The sequence below is a fragment of the Rissa tridactyla genome, chromosome 2 (genome assembly GCF_028500815.1).
Source record: "Rissa tridactyla isolate bRisTri1 chromosome 2, bRisTri1.patW.cur.20221130, whole genome shotgun sequence".
In the NCBI taxonomy this organism is placed as follows: domain Eukaryota; kingdom Metazoa; phylum Chordata; class Aves; order Charadriiformes; family Laridae; genus Rissa; species Rissa tridactyla.
The window spans coordinates 41,542,634-41,556,885 of NC_071467.1; the positions used below are offsets into that span (position 1 = coordinate 41,542,634).

A 14,252-nucleotide genomic window follows, 5' to 3' on the forward strand; every position below is an offset into this window, starting at 1 on the left:
CAATGCTGGCGGGAGTAAAATTTGATAATGTAAGAAGATTAATTGGAGTTATCATGGGGAGCAAGTATTATACATATGACTATATCTGAACAATCTATCTTAAAAAAACACACTTCTTCTGGCAGATGCTGTTTACTCAACTTTGAGAATAAAAGCAGTCCATTTCAGGTACCATAAAGGTCAACCAGAGCATTACACTGTGCAAAAAAGCAGTGCAGAAGCTTCAAAATGAATCTCTAAATTCTCTACATTTAAATATTTCATTTTTAAAAGTTTTAGATTTTTTTCCCTAAATATTACAGATGTAGGGATTAAAATTCTTTCAAATTAACTTTATAAATGCATAGAAGTAATTAAATCCATGGGCTTGATATTAAGGTTTCAGTTAAAAGGGATGTGTTTTTCACAGAGAGTCTCACAAAAGGCACTTTAGGATTCTTCCTTTTCTCAAACACATGCATATTTTCTATGTATTTTGGTGCAGTTCTCCTTAGAAACCTAGAATGTAAATGCAATGCCAATGTTTTTTTTGTAGTTAATGATCAAGGTTAACAGAAGTATCTAGGTATGTTTTTCTTTTTCATTCGAAAATGCTTTGATTCTGTTGTCTTCTTAAAACACAAAACAATCAAGTCAAGATTTTTTTATTAATATGGTTTTAAGTGTAGCAACAGAAGTATAATTTGTTGAAATGCCTCTGTCAGTCAAATGCAGCATATTTCCTTTATTCTTCAGAGAGAGAGGACACTTGTAAACTCTTTCAGTTGCTTATCTGTAAACACCACTGGGGCCCTGTTTTGTCTTTACACTCATGAGGAACTCCTCTGCTTTTCTCAGATGAAGAGTTAGACACTTAAAATGACAATTTCACTTACTGTAAATTACACTATACATATGTAGCTTCTCTGTCTGAAAATCATTGTGCTTGACTACTAGAAAGGGTACGTTGCATATTGAAAACAGGAGAAGGAAGGATAATTGAAGGAACTCGACCTATCTAGCGCATTACTCATATCCTCCTCTTTCGAAATGTAATGTAAACAAAGGCTAATGCATAAGCTGAAGTTGACTTTGTTCGGTTTATTTTCTTTCCATATGCTTCTAATTTCCTTATTCCACTAGTCACTCATACATCCTTCATCAGCCCTTCATTAGTTATTCAGTCAGATTTTATGTAAACTGAGTCCTGAGATCTAGGTACTAAACCTGGGAAGGTAATTATGAAAATTGCCCATGCAGATTGGGTAAAGGCACACATAAATTACCAGTTACAGGCTTAGCTAGTAGTTTGCTTGAATATTTACCTGAATTGCATTCATAATTGCAGTAATTATGTGAAGAGTCATGGATGCACTTTTGCACACACAGGAACTACATTTGAAAATTTCTTCCTGAAGTGAGTAAATTGATTGCTTTGCTGAGAGAAGTAAGAGAGGATAAGGTGAGTTTGTGTAGTTACAGCATTCACAATTACTAGCAGAGGATGACCCTATTCTAGCGTATTAATGAAATTTAAAGAGCTGTAGTAACGCAATGTAAAGTCACGCACTGGTCGAATGGTACACTCGTATGAAGAGCTCACCTGAAGGCTGCCTGTGGCACATGAACTAGACAAAGCGGTGTGGATAGGTCTTTCTGTTACTTGATATTCCTCTGTCATGTTATTTTGAGATTATGTGAATTCTAATCTTTCTAATGGTTAAATATTCTGTTCCATAGCATCTGAGTACTTGCCTGGTCAGGGTAGCTCCCAGGGTTACCTTCTGGCAGTGTAAAAGCTCAGGGCGTGGATCCCATCTTAGATTTGGGTACATTTTATTCAATTACATTAATCTGGATTTGACCCATTAATGCATTGAAAATTAGAACCAAGGCCTCTGTCTGTCAACAGAGCTGACGTATGGGCAGCAGCAGAGTTTGGGGGATTTCAGAACAAGCCTGGTGTGCTCACAGCAGCCTGAAACCTGGGAAACATAAGCAGTTGCATTTCGTACTGTATGAATATTATTGCTTATCATCAGGATTAGCTCCAGATAACAGTAGGCTAGACAGCACAAGTAGAAGCTGGAAATAGATTAATATGACTAGACCCTCATCCAATAAGAAAGGGAAGAGGAAAATTTCCTAGAAAACTTCAGACTTTCTTTAAAGTGATACTACTATTCATCTAGACTAAAGCATTTTAACACTGTGATGAACTTGTGAGGCTATGCTGAGAAAACACCAGGGCCATTTCTTCTCTCCAGACAACATCACTTTGAATACACATTGGTTACAGATGTCTCTAGTTTGAAAAAAATCTCTCTAAAGCCCAACTTTGTGGTCTCTCAATAATCTGCTGTGTATCCTTCTCTTCTTCACCATGAAGACATCATTTCTATAGCTTGAAAGTTCTTTATTTCAGACTTATTTTTCTTCATGTCCTGAGCTCATGTTCTGTAAATTTCTTCATTCCTTTTTTTTCCCTTGCAGACAGCAATTGGTTCCTCCCTAAATTTCACTTTAAAACTGTACTGTCTTGTAATGGATTCCGTACAAAAAAGGTGAAGTACCTTGAGTTTTGCTACTATCTTTGCCAGGATATGCAAAACAAGTATTTTATCACAGCACATCTTTGCCACACATTCCTGTATGTTTCCCTGGCATACAGAAGTAGAGTGAAATCACCGTATAAAAGGTCATAAAACCTCACTTCCCCAGCGGTTGGTTGCTGCTCGGCAACCTTAAAAGTAGAAGTTTGTAAGATAAAGGAAAAAGGAAGTTTTCTCAGCCTAACCAAGGTTGCTGCTTTATTCTAAGGATGAATGGGACAAGAAGAGGCTTCACAATCAAAAAGAATAGACTGAATAATGAGTTTAAAAAGAAATCCTAAGTTGTGATTGGCCAAAGTATTCATTTTCTAGAAGTTATGGCTTTCGCTTTTTTCTCTTCAATTGTTTTGGTAAGTTGTTCAGGCTTTCTTAAGGAAGGTACCCAACGTTTAGAAATTTCAAACCAGGAAAATAAAGTTATATTCTTAAATCAAATAGAAGGTTCCCAGGAAGATTTTCTGCCACATGCTAATATAATGGACAAAAAGCAAAATAGATTTGCTATTTTTAATCTTTTGAGACTGCTGGATATCTGTTCATCTTCTACATAGTAGAAAATAAAATAATTGAGATTTTTCTTGTTTCAGAATCATAATATTGGACTTGGCAAGCTGCAGATGGATAATTACACTGGAGATGTTAAATAGGTTTTAGAGACAAAATTGTAAATAATACAATACAGAAGAATGATGGACTTATTAGCATATCATTAAATCGCTTTTTCCCTGAGAGCCAAGCATATTTTTCATAACTTACAAAAAGTGACTTGCCTAGCAGTCACACATGTGCTTAACATTTACAAACCCCACAATATTTGACTACGGCATTAGGTTTATATTGCAAAAAATATGACAACATAGTTACAAATATCAGTAAGTTTATCACTTGATAACAAGATCACGTCTGTGAAAAACAATCTCTTCTGAGTTAAACATTTTGCAGACCTTTTGTTTCAACTTCCATTAGTGCCATCACTCACACTAAGAATTTACAGGGCTGCAACATAGCAACAGGAAGATTTCATAAAAGATCCTTTCACTAATGTAATTCAAACTGTCCAACTCATTGTTATTAGTCTAAATTATGGGGTTTGTTATGATTTTGTACTTAATAAAAAGTAGAATCATATGGGATATGGGGTTTTTTTCGGCCAGGCAAAGTATGATCTTCTTTATCAAGGAAAATGAACTTAGTCCAGAACTTCACAAAATGCACACCCAAAACCTACATGACTTTAATTTTCAGCAAACATACGTCAAAGGCGATCGATGGACAACGTGCAGTCATAATTCTGTGCAGTTTAGTTCTGAGGTGGCAGGGAGTTACAGGAAGGTTCGTTTGGTTTAATGCAACTGTTGCACAGCACCACTGTTTCCATCAGAGACTGAAATGTCTAGCAAAATAGTTTGCTTAAACAGGGGTGGTAGGGTGGTATGAGCCTTCAGGACTCTGAGCCAGCTGAGTCTCCCTAATCCAGCCGTCCATTAACTTACTCATGTTCAGACTTTGCTTACGATCAGTTCTGTAGGAGATTTTGTTGTAGTCACAATGCCATTTGTAAACCACAACCCCAGATAGGACACTATGGCTCCAGGAAGTAATTTCAAGGATGTTCCACATCACAGTGCCCAATAGGAAGAATATAGACAATTGCAGGCTATATCTGCCCAGTTTCAAAGATCCAGCTTCGCATCACATTGGAATGGAAACAAGGTAACTTCACATGGTGACTCCAATTCACCATCAAGCTCCAGAATTTGTTCCTGTGCATGGAAATAGTGCAGCACTAAGAAATCTAGGGGTGAGCTTTTTCAAGAGGAGATGAGAACTGAGGAAGACCGTGAACTAACATGATATACAGTATAGAGTCACCAAGAATGATCTGCAGTTATAGCTCTTGCATTTTCTGTTTCACCTTTCAGTATTTTTTCCTGTTGTACCTGTCACTAATGAGTGTAGGTCTCCATTACTGGAGCCATCCATTACTGAAACTTAAGCTAATTAAAAAAATGTAAGAGCCTGCATGGACTAGAATTCAAAGGGTTACTTGGTCATTCAAGGTCTCAACATCTTCCTTGAATATCACGCCTTTCACACCTATCAAGTTAGTAAATTACTGCATCTGTGTTGTCTTAAGCATATGAACATTGGCATACCCAAATCATTTGCATGGAGTCAGTCTCACCATAATAAATACTGTAGTCAAGTCCCATGTTATTCTTTACTCAGTGTAAACATCCTTAAATACCTTTATTTAAACATACCAGTCTAATTCTAATATTTCCAATTTATTTCAGATTAAACACTTCTGAAATGCTATGCAAACTGCACTTTCTTTTGAAATATGTAATGGGATGCATATGAATATCTCATTGGAAATTTGTTTCTTTAAATGCTAAGTCCCCCAGTCTTCTAAATATTAACATTACTATATTAAAATATTTAAAATACGTATGACAAAATTCAGTGGCAGATGCACTGACATCACTGCGAGATACACAGCTATGCACTAACTACTTTCCTGGCCCTGTGCGGTATTTAGCTCTCGTGTGGCCTTATCCTCTCTTGGCAAATCCATTGGAAAATTCGCAAATCATCTACTGGAGGGTGACACTGATTCAGGAAAGACTCTCCAGACTGTTTTACTAATATAAATGTATCTATCTGATACAACTTCCTTTACTTTGTGGTAGGGAGAGGTGGATGGTGTGGTCAGGGTACCTTTGTCTGTTAGAGTGAACAACATGTGACAGATAATTGTCACGTTGCCCAAATCACTGCCGGAAGATAGTTTGATACCATTGTGGTGAACATTACAGAAGAAAACAGAACAGAACAGAATAGAACAGAACAGAACAGAAGAGAACAGCACAGAATGGCATAGAACAGAGCAGAAGCCAACGAAGCAATCTCCCGCTGGTTACTGTGTTGTTGGTGGTCAGTCACAGGAGCAAAGCACTGCAAAGACAACAGCAGTTGCCTGCATCCCCTTTTCTTCCCTGCCCTACAGCAAGCATAGCTTCACACTGTTCACTGTATTTCCAAGGATCTAGTTTGTATTCCTAGATTTAATCATTTCATGTCCCTTGGATGCTTCTATTTTTACTGTCTAAAAGAAGGGGAAACAATATTGTCTCTCTCAAGCATCTTTCTGACTTCATTTCTTTTGATGAAAGGCTATTGATTCAGGTGTGTTTGCGTGAACCTGTGAATATACTGCTGACTCAGGAGTTCTTTAGTGTCACTAAAATAAATGTGAAATACATGATTGTTTTCCTTATGTAAATGCCTGGTGAAATAGAAAATGGTTCTGTTGTTATTTGCAAAAAGGCAGTGAAGGGATAATATCGTTATCAGGAGATGTGTGCTAGAATATTTGACTTGTACCTCCTAGATTCCATTTGTCTGCTGTCAACCTATACCTGCTGTTAAGCATTAGACACTTAAAAAAAGAGAAAAAGATAACACAAATTATTCACCATTAATTCTTTAAAATGAGTCACTATTAAAAGCTTAATTGTTTGCTGAGAAGGGTCCAAATTAGTGGACTTTGCAAGATCAAACAAAATTGAAGATATTTGTCCAAATTAAAATGGAAACATGCATCCAGAATATACCAAATGAACATGTATGCTCCTGTAATAATAATTTTATTATCTTCAGCTTGCAGACCAGACTTTTAATTATGACCCTTTATATCAGTGGAAACCATGTATTCAGGATTAAAAACCTATTTCTTTAACTAGTCTAGTTAAAGACTGTGGTTTGATATATTCTATGCTACAACTTTTATAAAAACCAGAGAACACTTCTAATAACACTTTTCTAATTTCATGGTTCAGTGCACAGTCAGTAAAGATTTAAATAATTCAGAAAGAAAGCCTATTCTGTTTCTTTATTAGAAGTTTGAGTCAGGCAAATTCTTTGACATTTAATAGGTTTTTAACCCTTTTAATAACTTCTTATAATGAAATTTATTGGAGGTTGTTTTAAATAAAGGGTTATTATATTAGAGTGAATAGCAGTCAGTAGTTTTTTATGATTAGTTTTGAGACCTTGGCCCTGCGTGACTCAAAGGATATTAAAACATAAAGTAGAAAAGAATGTTAATAGTCACCAAATTAACTGTGTACCAAGAAATATAGAAACTGTATATTACTGCATTCTTGTCATTATGTGATTGTGCTATAAAATTTTGCAGTTGAATTTTGAGTGTATAATTGTTTTAAAGGAGCTTAAGATCACTTACAAAACCAGTACTATATAAAACAACCTGAAGTGGTTTAATTTTTAACAGGATGATTTTGGAAAGATTAGAGTAGTAAATGTAATAGTTGGGGGTTTATTTAGTTTAGGGTTCTTTTTACATGTGAGGTTTCTGCTGTTTAATTTTAAGACTGTTTTCCTAATCAACAGAAATTTTGAATGATCCTTTAATTTTATCCTGAAAATGCACTGCGCATGGTATATAAAATGCACTTGTGTGCAGCACTAAAATAGTCCCCAAATACCCACTTACTTTAAAACTTAGTCTTTCATTATGCAGTTAGTTGATACAGAAGAGAATTATAAAAATGAGATGATGAAAACACACATCCCTTCCTCGGTTAGGTGGTGCTTTGAGTTATTCCTTTTAATGTGTTTTGAATGGTTCTCTGTGGTCGTTTTACAGTAACCTTAGCTCTCATAACAAATCTTTCTTTAGCACGCATTCTCTTACGTATGTGCTAAAAGAAGACTTGGTTGCAGATACGATTTCTACTTGAACTGAATGGAAACAAAGATCTGATAGTATGTGGATCTTTGGGTTTGATCAGCCTTCCTTCGTGACAGGACATATATACCAGTTACCAGTTTTATCCCCTCTAACTAGTGAATCCTTGTCAGATTTCAGACTCCTAAATACGTTTTTTTTCTCTGGTATACAAATACAGATGTTCAAGTTATCTCAAGTTTTAAGTTATTTCAAGTTTTAAATTATCTCACTGAATAGCGTCACCATGATGGAAAACAACACATGAAACTGCATGGTTTGCTTTTAATTCAGTTGCTATTAACCTAGAATCCGAACCACCAGCATGCATTGAATGACCGTGAGATACTGCTGCTTGATATTAGTATGGACTGAGTGAAAGGTCTCTAAAATGGGCATTTCTGTATTTTTAGACACTCCTTTAAGTTTAAACTTAGCTCTGATTGTATGATGAATATTGCTTGCATTTTGGATCATTAAAAAAAAATATGAATTTTGTTGGTTCTGCACATGTTTGTTTTGACCATAAATGGTGGGTACGGCCTCCCAAACACAATTCCTTCTCTGTGTGCCAGCTCTCACAAACCTTTCTGGCAACATAATGTCTTTTCTTCTGTTTTGAAACCTTGACTTGGAGAGTCAAGTGATTATGTAGGAATTCAATTGTTTTTCTCTCTTGTTTACTAAGCGTCTCTGTGTCACCGGAAAACATCTTCCAGATGTGCATTGCCTTATGGTAGAAGACAATTAAAACACCTAAATTAAAACCAGTAAAATTCCTAAGCAAATCTCATGGCTTTTCAGGAAGTTGGCACTATTTGGGCGAGGACTATATGTTAATGCAGCATTACTTAGGAACAGACAAACATTGAGATTTAATATGGCACAGGTACTGGCACAAGTTGTCCCAGGAATATAAATGAGAATATGACTAATAACAGAAACTCCTTCAGCTTACCAAAGAATGTCTGTGATGCCTACGTGGTGACTAAGATGGGAGACAACAGTAAAGAAGAAAGCACACTGTGGGTATCTTCATAGAAAACGCTTAAGATCCCTTGGGTTTTCCTCCCAAAATCTTTGCTTGAATTAATTGATTGACACATAGCTTCATACAGTATGAAAAATTGTTGCTCTCTGACTTACCTTGACCACTTAGACAAGAAGCAAAGAACTGTCGACCACTTCCACAGTGTCCATCAGAAAAGTTCATAAGAGCTCTCAACTAGTAGAAAACTAAGCAAAAATCACTGTAACACCTGATGGTGGTAATAGAAGTAATGCCTGCTGTGCCTTGATATGAATTTGCCTGTGGTAGTGAAATATGTGCTCTCCACTTGCTTCAGTGAGTAAGCACTATGTATTTCTCCTCATGTTGTAATGTTTTCATCTCCAGTGTATAATCCCTAGTGTTTCTTGCACATACTTAGACCTGTTGTATTTACTTCCATTCATTGAGGCAACTTCCCTTTTTTCTTTCATTAATGATGACATTTATTATAAATGAATTTAAATAGAGAGGGACAATTTTGACTTTTGTGGCTTTTGAAAGAGGTGTCGCATCACAGTTCTTAATTATAATGAGAAAAATAATATGGGAGTTATTTTCCTAACATCACATTCCTTTTGAAAGTGCCTGTCTAATGCTTCTTAGAAAAAAAATATTTGCTTCCTAAAGCACCTTCTGGGACATTATTTAAGAGTCCTGCAATTTGACTCTTTCTGCATCTTGCATGGGTCAAACAGCCTGTATCAAAAAGACAGCTAATTAGGGATTTTTTAATGCTATATGGCATATCCTCTGAGAGATGAAGGATTCTATCTGAATGCTGCATCAGATAAGAATATCTGTATTTTGTGGACTTTGGGGCACTATATTTCAAGAAAGATGAAGGTTATTGGACATAGTCAGGAGGACAGCAGGAAGAATAATCAGAGGTGTGGAAAACACAGCATATGAAAAAAGCCTGTCAATCTTCAGGTTTAGTTGTTTAGTCTAAAGAAGAAAAAAATGAAAGGAAATTCGTAATAGCCTTCTAGTGTGTACAACTTTTCTGTAAAGAAGGAGAAAAACATTCCTCATGTCCACTGGGAGCAGAGCAAAAAGTAGTAGGTTTAAATTACAACAAAGGAGATTTAGGTGAGACATTACGGAAGAAAGCCCTTTCCACTGTAAGGATAGTTAAGCACAAGAATTGCCTAGGGAGGTTATGAAGAGGTTAGACAAACATCTGTCAGAAATGATTTAGGTATAGCTAATCCTGCTGTGAGATAAAGTGTTGGGCTAAATAACCTTTTGAGGTCCCTTCTAGCACTATTTTCGGTGATTCTGTGATTAGGATACTGTACTCACATTGTCCTGCAGTAAGATGTTTCTGTGCAGGGATGATATCGCTGTATTCTCCTTCGCATGCTTTGCTTTGTCTTTGCTTTAAGCTGATGGGGAGAATGATGGTCTGACGCTTAAAGCACTTTAGCTTTATTCTTACTACCTTAGGAGCTTTGAGCAGGGCAGTAGGAGCTTGTTTTCAGGCAGAAAACCCTGTTCTGTTTTTGGGCTAAACATGTGCCTATTAGAAGGGTTATTGGTACACGCCTCAGAATTAGCAGCTTTTATTATGTCTTTTAACTTGCAGTCAAACACTTCCATGGGTCGATGCTCAGTTTCTGCTTATAAGTGAAATGAAAACAGAAAAAGAAAAAAAAAATAACCATGATAAGAAATGTATCATAGCTTCCCTGTTAGTAAAACCAAAATAAAACCAGGCATGTTCTAAAGCTGAATATAACACAAGTTGTGAAACATCCTGGAACTGACAGATGGAGAATGATATTAAAGTGCCAGATATTATCATTATTACCTCATCAGAGAGACCATTGAAGGCGTCAGTTGAAGACTGTCCTTATCCTCTGTAACACTCGAACTCTTTAACTTTGTTCTGTCATTTGGCATTCTGCCACCCGGCAGGATTTGTATTCAGCTTTACATTTGACAAGAGTGTGTTTGCAGTATTGCTTCTGCATACTGAATATGGCTCCAGCACAGCTACGCATTGGTGGGCTTTGTAAAACCCCATCTTGGTTTTACAAGGAACGAGAAATAGGGAGCTTCTGATTTTGAAGTAGTTCATAATAAATTGGTCATACTCTGCATGTAACGTTGGCAGAGAGTGTGGCTGATTAGTGCCACTGTTCTTGCAGAGACGAGGTCGTCACGGCGTTTGAAACGGGGGTGTAGTGTCACGCCACAGCAGGGACCCAAGTGTGTGGTTTTCATGGGTGGGACTGCTCTTGAACCCGACAGGGAATATGGGACAGTTCTTGGTTTGTTGGTACTTTAGGAACCTGAAGATTCATCGTCCCGTGTTTTCCACAGTGTAACCTCATAACTTTTCACAGTTATGTGGTTAGCTGCCCGTTTTTGCTCAAGGAATGAGCAGTTTCATTTTCTTAGACAATCTTAGACACCTTTTCACTAGGAAGGGGCAGGACTGGGGAAGGCAGGCTCTGCGGTGCATGAGAGGCAAACCAGAAATGTCATCTGCAGATGCAGAGTCATGTAGATCCTCCTCACTGAGGGCCACAGCTCTCTGCGATGGACTTCACTGGCGTGCTCCCTGCAGGCAGGGCCCTTAGGTGGGGGTTTCTGGCTTAGCATCTAGAAGGGAACAGGTGTGACCAGCAGAAGGAGGGAGGTGATTGTCCCCCTGTACTCAGCACTGGTGAGGCCACACCTTGAGTATTGTGTCCAGTTTTGGGCATCTCAATACGAGAGAGATATCGAGATGCTGGAGCGAGTGCAGAGGAGGGCAACGAAGCTGGTGAAGGGCCTGGAGAATAAATCTTATGAGGAGCGATCGAAGGAGCTGGGACTGTTTAGAGGAAGAAGAGGCTGAGGGAATACCTCATCGCTCTCTACAACTACTTGAAAGGACATTGTAGAGAGGTTGGTGCTGGTCTCTTCTCACAGGTAATTAGCAATAGAACAAGAAGGAATGGGTTCAAGCTGCAGCAGGGTAGGTTTAGGCTGGACATTAGGAAAAAATTCTTCACAGAAAGAGTGGTTAGGCACTGGAATAGGCTGCCCAGGGAGGTGGTGGAGTCACCATCCCTGAATGTGTTTAGGACTCGTTTAGATGTGGCGTTAAGGGATATGGTGTAAGGGAGAACTTTGTAGAGTGGAGTTGATGGTTGGACTCGATGATCCCAAGGGTCTTTTCCAACCAAAATGATTCTATGATTCTATGATTTCTATGTACCGTCCAACAAGCTGTCTCCATACTGCTTACTCCTTGTTTTGTAGAAGTAGCCTGGGTATTCATCTGATTTAAAAATTAAGAAGACAAGCTGAATCCCTAGGAAAAGAAAAACAAAAGAAAAATAACATTTTTTTGTACTGCAGCATCTCGTTTGCAGTCCTCAGAATTTCACTAGCAAAGGGTTCTCTTGCAAATATATGTACATACACATTTTGTATGGGGATACACCCAGTACCATCCAGTAAGTGTCATATCATCTGGAAACACTGTATGTTCAGTGCCAGAGCTCAAAGTGAATACAGACTGTTAAAAAAAATACGTTGTTTAAAGATGACAAACACAGAATGTTCTGCAGTATCTATCTGATAATATTTGAAGCTCATATAAAGAGATTTTAATAAAGGAGAGATCACTTGAATAATAACAAGTGAATTATATTTTACTTGGGAAAAAGGAATTAAAATGACAATCTTTGCCCTGCTTTCACTAAGGTAGATACTTCGCAAATTTATTCAAAATAAGAGTTGTTAGGAGTTTCAAATAGTGCTTGTTTCCATTGCAGAGTTCATAAAATCATTAAGATGCGTATTCTTATTAAAAAGCGGTCTTGCCTTTCCAGCCTTTTGGGATGGGGTTTATTCCCAGCCCTGATCTGGGACCACGAGGTGCTGCCCCATGGAAACCCAAGGCGTTTGCCAGCAGGGTGGTGTGGGCTTGGCCCCTGCAGGGTGTCGAGCACCCCGGGGAGGGCACACACCCACACAGACGGGGTGAAGGGAGGGCTTTTGGGAGGCTTTTGCCTCCCTCTCCCCAGCACGTGAGTAATCACATAGGTTTCCATCCCCTGCCCACTTGCCCCATGCTGGCCGAGGGGGCCTGGAGCAGCCCACGCTCCTCCTCCCCGTTCCCAGCTGCTGCTCAGCCCAACAGCTGGATCCAGAACGAAACGCCAAGCAGCAGTAGCAGCTTCACGGCCACAACAGTTTTGATACGGGTTGTCTGCTAGAGGCAGAGATAATGATAGCTTTCAAGGCTAATATGCTTGGCAAGGAGGGGAGCTGGTAGTGGAGAGAAGGGAGCAAGGAGTCAGCAACAATCTTCAAAAATACAAATGTCTGCCAGAATTCAAATTTCAGCCTTCGACTGATTTCATACACTGCGCTCTCTCTGCTCCTCTCCTCCAGTGCTTTAGGAGTCATTAAATGAACTTGAACATGTTTGTATCGATAACCCTTTGTTTACTAAAACCATTAATTTCTAAAGCAATATAAATACAGGTGTAATTGTGATGTCGCGTTGTCAGAGGCCATTTCGAACACTTTATACTTTTCAGAGACACACGTACATGTAAAGTGGTAAGTATGCCATAACTAATAGTATTATTAGTTTGATTTACTGCCAGCCAGTTAGCTTTACAAAAATCAATCCCCAAGCTCATAAAGTATCTCTCTAAAATTTGTAATTTTTACACTATCAATAATAAGAGAAAAGGTGAAGTTGTAGGTTTATCTTTCTTTTTCTGTGCGTTACTGTTTGAAAGGTATTTTAGAGATTCCTCTGATGTACAGGGGTGCGTGTGAGAGAGATAGGTTATAGAAGTCACAAGCTATAAAAAGTTGTGGGTTTTTTTACAAAGTCTGAGTGATTAGAGGATTCAGATGATATATCTAACAAAGACTGTCAGTAGAATAAATGTGGTTATGTTAATATATTGAACCATTAACACATGTCCTTATTGTAATAGGACTTACACAATAGTAGTTCCTGTCAGATTTCACTTGATATGTACGGCATGTTTGTCTGATGCACAGAAAGACAACTGTATCTGTTTCATTTCGGCTCTGAATTGACACTTCAATTTTAAATCACCCACAGAACACCTTAGCTTAAATCTGAGCTTCTCCCTGATACTCTTTGTCTTTTGTCATGTTTCCGTATGAGTATACTGAAAAGACGTTAGAGGCAATCTGCTGTAGTGTGCGTGTATGGTACATTTGACCTCTGGACAAGAAAGGAGTTTCATCCTCCAGTGCTTTTAATTCTTACCCTTGCAGAGACTGAATTTGTTGCTTGCATTAAAATAGTATGTCTCGTTAATGCTAAGAAGCGGTGACCCACATAGCACAATGGATTCATTTGTCAATCCCACGACTTCCGAGCTTTCCGTTCATATATGTCTTAGCAGCAAATCAACTCAGAAATCATTTAATCAGTCTATCAATGCATCCTTCTTGTCAGTTGGCTGAATCCTGAAAATTCCTGTAACTCATTGGGCAGCACCAGGAAAAATAGATTTGGACCTAATACTAGATATTCAGACTCTGAAAACTGCAGTTTCCAAATCCACAGCTCAAACACACGAAAATCCTAAGAAGAAAAGTAGGATCTGGAAATTGTCTCGAATTTTGATGATACTCATGTTCTGATCTGGTTCTGAACTTCGGAGTGCAAACCTGTCCCTGTTTGTTAGCATTTCTGAAATACTCCACACGCAGCTACAGGAAGCAGTGCCCTTTTGTTCCCTCTGTAAAGAAACGAGCTTTCATTACTTTTTGCTATTCCCATGGGCTGAGGCTAGAGCCTGAATAGTTTATAACAGTCAGTGTTATGCAAATGTCAATCATATCCTTATTCTGTTGATTTCCAGTA

The 14,252-nt window shown here is 38.1% G+C and overlaps 1 protein-coding gene across 2 annotated transcripts in view; it reads left to right on the plus strand.

Moving 5' to 3' along the window:
* The window catches only part of TOX (thymocyte selection associated high mobility group box), a 220,653-nt gene that overhangs the window by 159,880 nt on the left and 46,521 nt on the right, over window positions 1-14,252 (plus strand). The gene's annotated exons all lie outside the window — the stretch shown is intronic.